Raw genomic sequence first — 6549 nt, 5'->3', positions numbered from 1 at the left:
TTAGATTAGCATGGGACCCTGGTATTGAGGGATTCATTTATGACAGGATGGTGCATGGATTCAGGGTGACCCGGTGGTACATTTGGGACCCCGGTATTGTGTGCAGTGATTGTTTGGGTCAACTGATTGAGAGGGTGCTTGTTCAGGCATTTCTTGAGGACAAACAATTTTTGGTGGGGAGGACTGTAATGTCCCCAATTAAATTAATTTTGTTTAAGAAGAATTCCCATTTTTGCAATTTGGGCATTGGGAATGTTTTGGCATGAAAACTTAGGAAAAGTGGGTTGAGGGAGTCCCCACTTAATTTTTAGGAGAAATGGAGGCCACCAACATTAGAGAAAAATAAAATTAAATAGGTAATGGAATATGGGGCCCGCATGAAGTACACACTTGGGGAAGAAGGCATTCGAATTCCTTGAGGAAAACCAAATTGGTGGAGGGACCCATAAGCAATGCATGGCCAACAAATATAAAAGGAGTGAGGGAGCAATAAGGTCTTTTGTGTATTTGAAAATGGAATTTGACTTAGTTGTTCACCTGAGCCAATATTGTGTTGTTTAGCACACGAGTGTCTCCAAGCGGAGATCTGAACCCTTGCTTCAGTGTTCTTCGAGTGCCAACCCTAACAGGGAGTTCTACTTCGTTCTAAGTCATACCAACAGTAGTGAGTCGAGTTACAACAACAGTAAGTTGAGTTATAACAGCAAGGGAAGTAACAATAAGGAGGCCAAGTTACAACCATAGGGAAAGGAGCAGCAGGAGGGTTGAGTTACAGCAACAGGAAAGGAGAAGTAGGAGGGTCGAGTTACTGCAACAGGAAAATAGTAGCAAGGAGCAGGGAGGGTAACAATAGTGCAGGGACTACGCAGTCATTGGAGTGAGATTTGTTGGGGCAACATTATCACGGGGGTTTTGGAGTTGGGGAGCTGGGAGATAATTTGGAGGGCCATTTGAGGAGGATTTCTGGAGTTGGGAGTGCGGAGATTGACAAGATCAGTGACAACAAAGAAATTCATATTTGGAGGAGGGCCAAGCTGTGAAGGGTCAATTTTTTAAGGTTGGAAACAAGGGAACCCTTTCTGGATTTTTCTGGGTTTTGGGCAAGGATCACAATCCCAAATTATTAGAATTTTCTAGGCACTCTAGGGTGGGAAAATTAGGGGGAAAAGTTAGGAAACATTGTAGTTTTGGAGCAACATCGCAGCTTTCTGGAGTTTGTTATCACAGCCATTGGGCTTTCCTGTACTCATCACCTAGTGCTTGTCGCTTTCCTTGTGCAAGCCTAGGTGCACTTTCTCCAACTCCTTGTACCACAAGCTGATATTATTAATAAAATCTTGGCCAGTTTTGGGATTTGCAGAATTTTTTGGTTGATGTGTATTTGTTTCTAAAAGTTTCTGTGTTATTGTATTTGCATGTCTTTGTTATCATTGTAAAATTTCCATTAGGAATATTACATTGTAGCTGCTACAACAGTACCCTCAGATGTTGCAAACTAGTCCGCGATATGCTATAGTGACTTCTTCACCTGATTGGTTATGTAAGGAGGATCAATATCATATATCATATGGAATATGACTATAAAGAAGTTCTCTGCCAACCTATCAGATGCACCTCTAAAGCTTGATTCTAACAATACTTTGCAGTGGAAGTAAACTAGAAACTTATTTAGAGGGGTCCATTTCCAGTACATTCTTGGGAAAGCATATTGTGTGTAGATTCCATCCAATAGAAATGCAGACATGTAGAATTTCGGTGCCTGGTTTTCCCTCAAAGATGCCTTTGCCTACCCCAAATGACACTGCAACTCAAATGAAAATATATTTTCCCAATTGAAGGTATTACCATGGGTAATAACCATGTTGAGCATATATATCCATTTTTCCTCAAACACCCGCCCTCTTTCGCTCATGGACCTAAAAACACATAGCTATCAGATATTGATATACGTGTCTGAGAATCCTGGTCATATAATCTACAGATGGGAGGTGACAAAACTTAGTAGGCTCTCGACACCATGATTTGATGATGTCAATTGTGTCGAGATCGACCCATCTTGTGTAGAAGTCATTATTTGCATATTTTGTGGGCATAAGCATCTTATAATAAGTTTGCATATATTCTCCATAATATTTGGTGAGATGACCACTTCTTTCACTACGAAACACAAGATGAGAGTCATCCATGCGTGTAATATTCCACTCAATCAATTATTCTCAAGGGATGACTGGGAATCTACATGCGATCCTGGGCATCCTAGACTGATTAATATTGATGTAAGCTTGCAAATATTCCAAGTTTTCAACAATTTTTTTTGTATGAATTTGTCCTTTATGTCGCTCCATGTGACCTTAGTAGATTTATCAATGAAGCACTATGTATTCGCATATATGGGAATGGTAGGCTTTGTAAATTTAGCTGCTTCTTCAGTGCTTTCCTATGAAGCTTCCTTAGAGGTCACTTTACATGTAGTTGGAGGCATGGTTCCAATAGATTATTAAAGAGTAACAATACTTGTAGCTCAAACACCTATTTGTGGAAAAAAACTCATGGTGACTGTTAGGGTCCTATAATTTTTTATAGGATCGTTTGATTATATCTGATCATTATTATGTTTGAGATGTTGTAAATAATATTTCATCCTGCAAATTGTTTCCAAAGAGACACCAAGTATCAGGATTTAAGGAGATTTTTGCAGGATAATGTTTGGATCAGATCAGACTACAAGTGTTTTCATTAGAAAGTGCTCAGAAGAAACTTTCCAACGGTATATCCTGCACTTAAATCTGATTCCTGGATTGAAAGATAAGCCACAACGAAGTTGAACTTCAAAACTAGATAAAGGCCCGGGAACTATTTCTGTTACAGTTTTAAATTATATTTGCATCTATCCTTTGTGAAAAATCTTTCACCCATTTGAATATGCGATATGATTTTTAACTCTAGCCGGGACCCACATAACCACTGCCTCATTTCCAAATTACCATTAACTAAATCATGCCCATTTTACGTATGTTTCCATAAACTCTAACCTTAATCCATCTGCCCTTTGTATATATAACTCTAGCCATGTTCCCCATTTCCCACCATATATATCACAAACCATGCCAAAATCCATTTTATTATATCGTATCACATTATATATAAACCCACTCCATATTATAACATGAACCGGGCCTGTAGGCCACGTGTCATCAAGCCTCATGGGCAATCGTAATCGCATTTTCTTGAAAGAATCAGCCTTGACCCCATGGCCCCTTTGTATTGCACAATCACAATACACGTAGACACAAACCATGTTGCTACTGGCCCCTTTCCTTTTTTGATAATCCTCCCTGTTGATTGTGATAACTCCTCCCCCGCTTATTGCGATAACTCCTCCCCCGCTGATTGCAATCGCAATCGCAGCTTCCACAGGAAAAATCCTCCGATGGTCCCCCTCTGCGATGCGATTGTGATTCGATCGAAGTTCGACCGGACCTCACAGGATTATATGCTAGATTCTAAAGTTTTCGGGTCCAGGTCTGTGTTAAAACCCCATCCCAAATGCAATGTGTTATGTAATGTGCTTTAAAGTATTTTGCGTTTGTCCATCCTAAGCCCCCCATGTAATACACGGCCCTCTTCTGGACCCAACGATATATATGTTTTAATTTGAAAGGTTTTCGGGTCCAGGTTTATGGTTCCACTCTCGTGTACCCCCTTCCCAACGTGATCGGGATCAGGGAAAAGCCCCGGAGGATGCAATATTTTATATAATGGATTTAAAGGGTTGTTGGTTCTATCTCTTTTAAAAGGCGCGTATTAATTAAAGACCCTTCATCTTTTAACGACCTAGATTGACTCCACATAGATCAATGGCTCCCAGGCCTTTTCAGCCCCCCTGTCATGTCTCCCGTTATCGGCGAAGGGGGGTTCCAAAAAAGTGGTTTTCCCAATGGACCCTGCTGCTATGTGTCCCTCCTATATTATTTCACACCCCCCCCCCCCCCCCCACTTACTTCTTACTGCTCATACGCCCCTCCGAAAACCTAGCTCCACCTCCACTTCATCTCCCAGCCTCCATCCACAATGCGCCAACCTAGCCATGGACATCCACTATCCCGAAAGTATATCTGTTTTCCCCAATCCTCAGCTGCCATGTAGCCCTTTCCTATGCATTGATTCACGATTATAAGCGAAACTAGCCCCTTGTTTTCTCAATGCAATAGATATGCACGATTCAAAAGAATCGGTGCCCCCGATTTCCATGGATTAAAGATAAAAATGCAACAAGATTCCCGAAAAATTGGATCCCCTTTCCTGTGCGTATTATATTATTAAAAACCATTCCCCGTTAATGATAATTCCTAAATTTCCCAATTTTCTATCAATGTAATTAAATTAATGTAAAAAAGGGGAAAATGGTGAAACCAAAATAGCAAAAAACAACAAATGGACAAAGAGGAGAGCGGGGCACTTTAAGCGCATTCATCACAGCAGTCATCAAAACAGATTGTAGTGAAAAGTGGGACAACAAAGCACATCTGTCAGCAAGACAACAACATTGCACATTTGGAGGGATAGTCACCACCAAGATTGCTTAAAAACAGTGCCAAAACTCAGCCGACTGATAATATTAGAAATTTAATCTATTTTTGTATAATTTTTGTAATATTTCTTGAGTTCTGTTTCAAGATATTTGTATAGATATTTGTAACAAACCTTGATATTTTTCAAGATATTTTAGTTTAGGATTTGTATAAATACTTCATCATTTGAAGTAAGACATGTTAATTTTTGCATTCCAAAAAGCTATTGTACCATTTTCATTTGATGGGCTGATCAGTAATAAAAAGGACATTCTTCACAGGATTCATGTGTTGGACTATTTGGTGAAGTGCTTCTCTCATTGTCTATGTGTTGATTTCTTTGTTTCTACGCTTATGTGTTCTTAAATATGAATTATTTTACAGAAAGTTGATGAACATCATTTGTTGAAAGATACACTCTGATTATGGCTTTAAATAATTTAAATGTTTTCTTCTGATATCAAGTTAAAGAATTCTTAACTTCTCTTTAGCTTCAATTGAACCTATATCTTTTCTTACATTACATTTCATTTAACTCTAAAAGATCCAGTTACTTCAGCTACCTTTCCCTGTGAAACTCCTTTGAAAATCTGAGACAAATCCCTGTTGAATTAGTAGACTCCATAGCCCAATGGAAGTTTTAGGAATTTAATCAACCAAACCAATATGAAATAAAAACATGAACCTAATAGCTAGCCTAATATTATTTGGAAGAACGTAGCTAAATCAAAGAGAGAGATCCCTCTCTGGAGTTGGAAGGGCTAGATTCCCAACTCCCAAAGTGGTTTTGTGGTTACCTCTGTGTTTTATTCCACAACCTCAGAAAATTACAGAGTGCTAACATTCTGGCGACCATACTGGGGAGTTGAACATTTCAGGTTCCTCATAAAAGTATATCAAGTTCGAGATCTGATTACTGATGCTGGATAGTGATCTCACAATAGAAGGTTGTATCATTCACCCAGCGACTCCACGTTCAAAGTATCCAAAGCTCTAGAGTTTTAGGGTGACTCCACTATCAAAGAATCCAGATTTGATGGCTTCACAGACCAAGTTCCAAGAAACTTCAAATCAGATTCAAAGAAGGATAGGCCTTGTCAACACAAGGATGGGAAGACAACATGTGAAAGTATGGTATTTAGACCTGAATTTACTTCAAGATATAGTATTATGTTTTGTCAATCGCCTTCTATCTTTTCCTAAAAGTATCTTAAGGATTTTATTTGGTTTATTAAATCCAAACCAATATTATGAATCTGCACATGAGCCCCTTTCTGCGAATGTATATCCTTCCCTTGAAGCTGCAAATGCATCTCATCTTAATATTGTTTGTCTCAAACAAGATCCAAATAACAGACATAATCCAGCTAGTACACATTCATCTCAGATCTCAGTTATGACCATTGTCCGGTATGCATCATTAAGTCTGTCATTCCCTTTGCATGAGCTACCAAAGAACTATGATTAGAGGCTACCTCAATATGATGGTGCAGGTAATATCACAGCAAGGAAACATGTAGACGAAATCATTGACTTCATTGACTTGGAGGAAGTTGATCACGAAGATGTCAAATTGAGGTTGTTTGCTCAAATCCTTTCAGGAAAAGCTAGGAAATGGTATAGAAGTTTGACAACTAGAAGTATTCCTAATTTCCAACAGTTTCAAAGTATTTTCCTTAATAGATGGGAGGTTAAAAAGAACCCTTTTCAGATTATGGATGAGTATTGGAATCTAAAAAGGCAGCCCGATGAGACAGTCCAAGTTTTTTCAACCAAATTCAATAGTTTTAATGATTCCATACCTACTGATATAAAGCCTCCCCCGGGATTGGCTATGCTTCATTATCCAGATGGTTTTGATGCTGAGATTGCTTATTATCTCAGAGAAAGAAACCCTTCCACTTTGGAGGACATGCAAAAAAGTGTTATTGATGTGGAAATAAACCTATTGATTAAAAGATCCAAAATGGAAGTTGAA

Source organism: Pinus tabuliformis, chromosome 7, assembly GCF_031772625.1.
Source record: "Pinus tabuliformis cultivar Carrire ecotype Pingquan chromosome 7, CPIR1, whole genome shotgun sequence".
Classification (NCBI taxonomy): domain Eukaryota; kingdom Viridiplantae; phylum Streptophyta; class Pinopsida; order Pinales; family Pinaceae; genus Pinus; species Pinus tabuliformis.
This window is presented reverse-complemented; position numbering follows the sequence as displayed.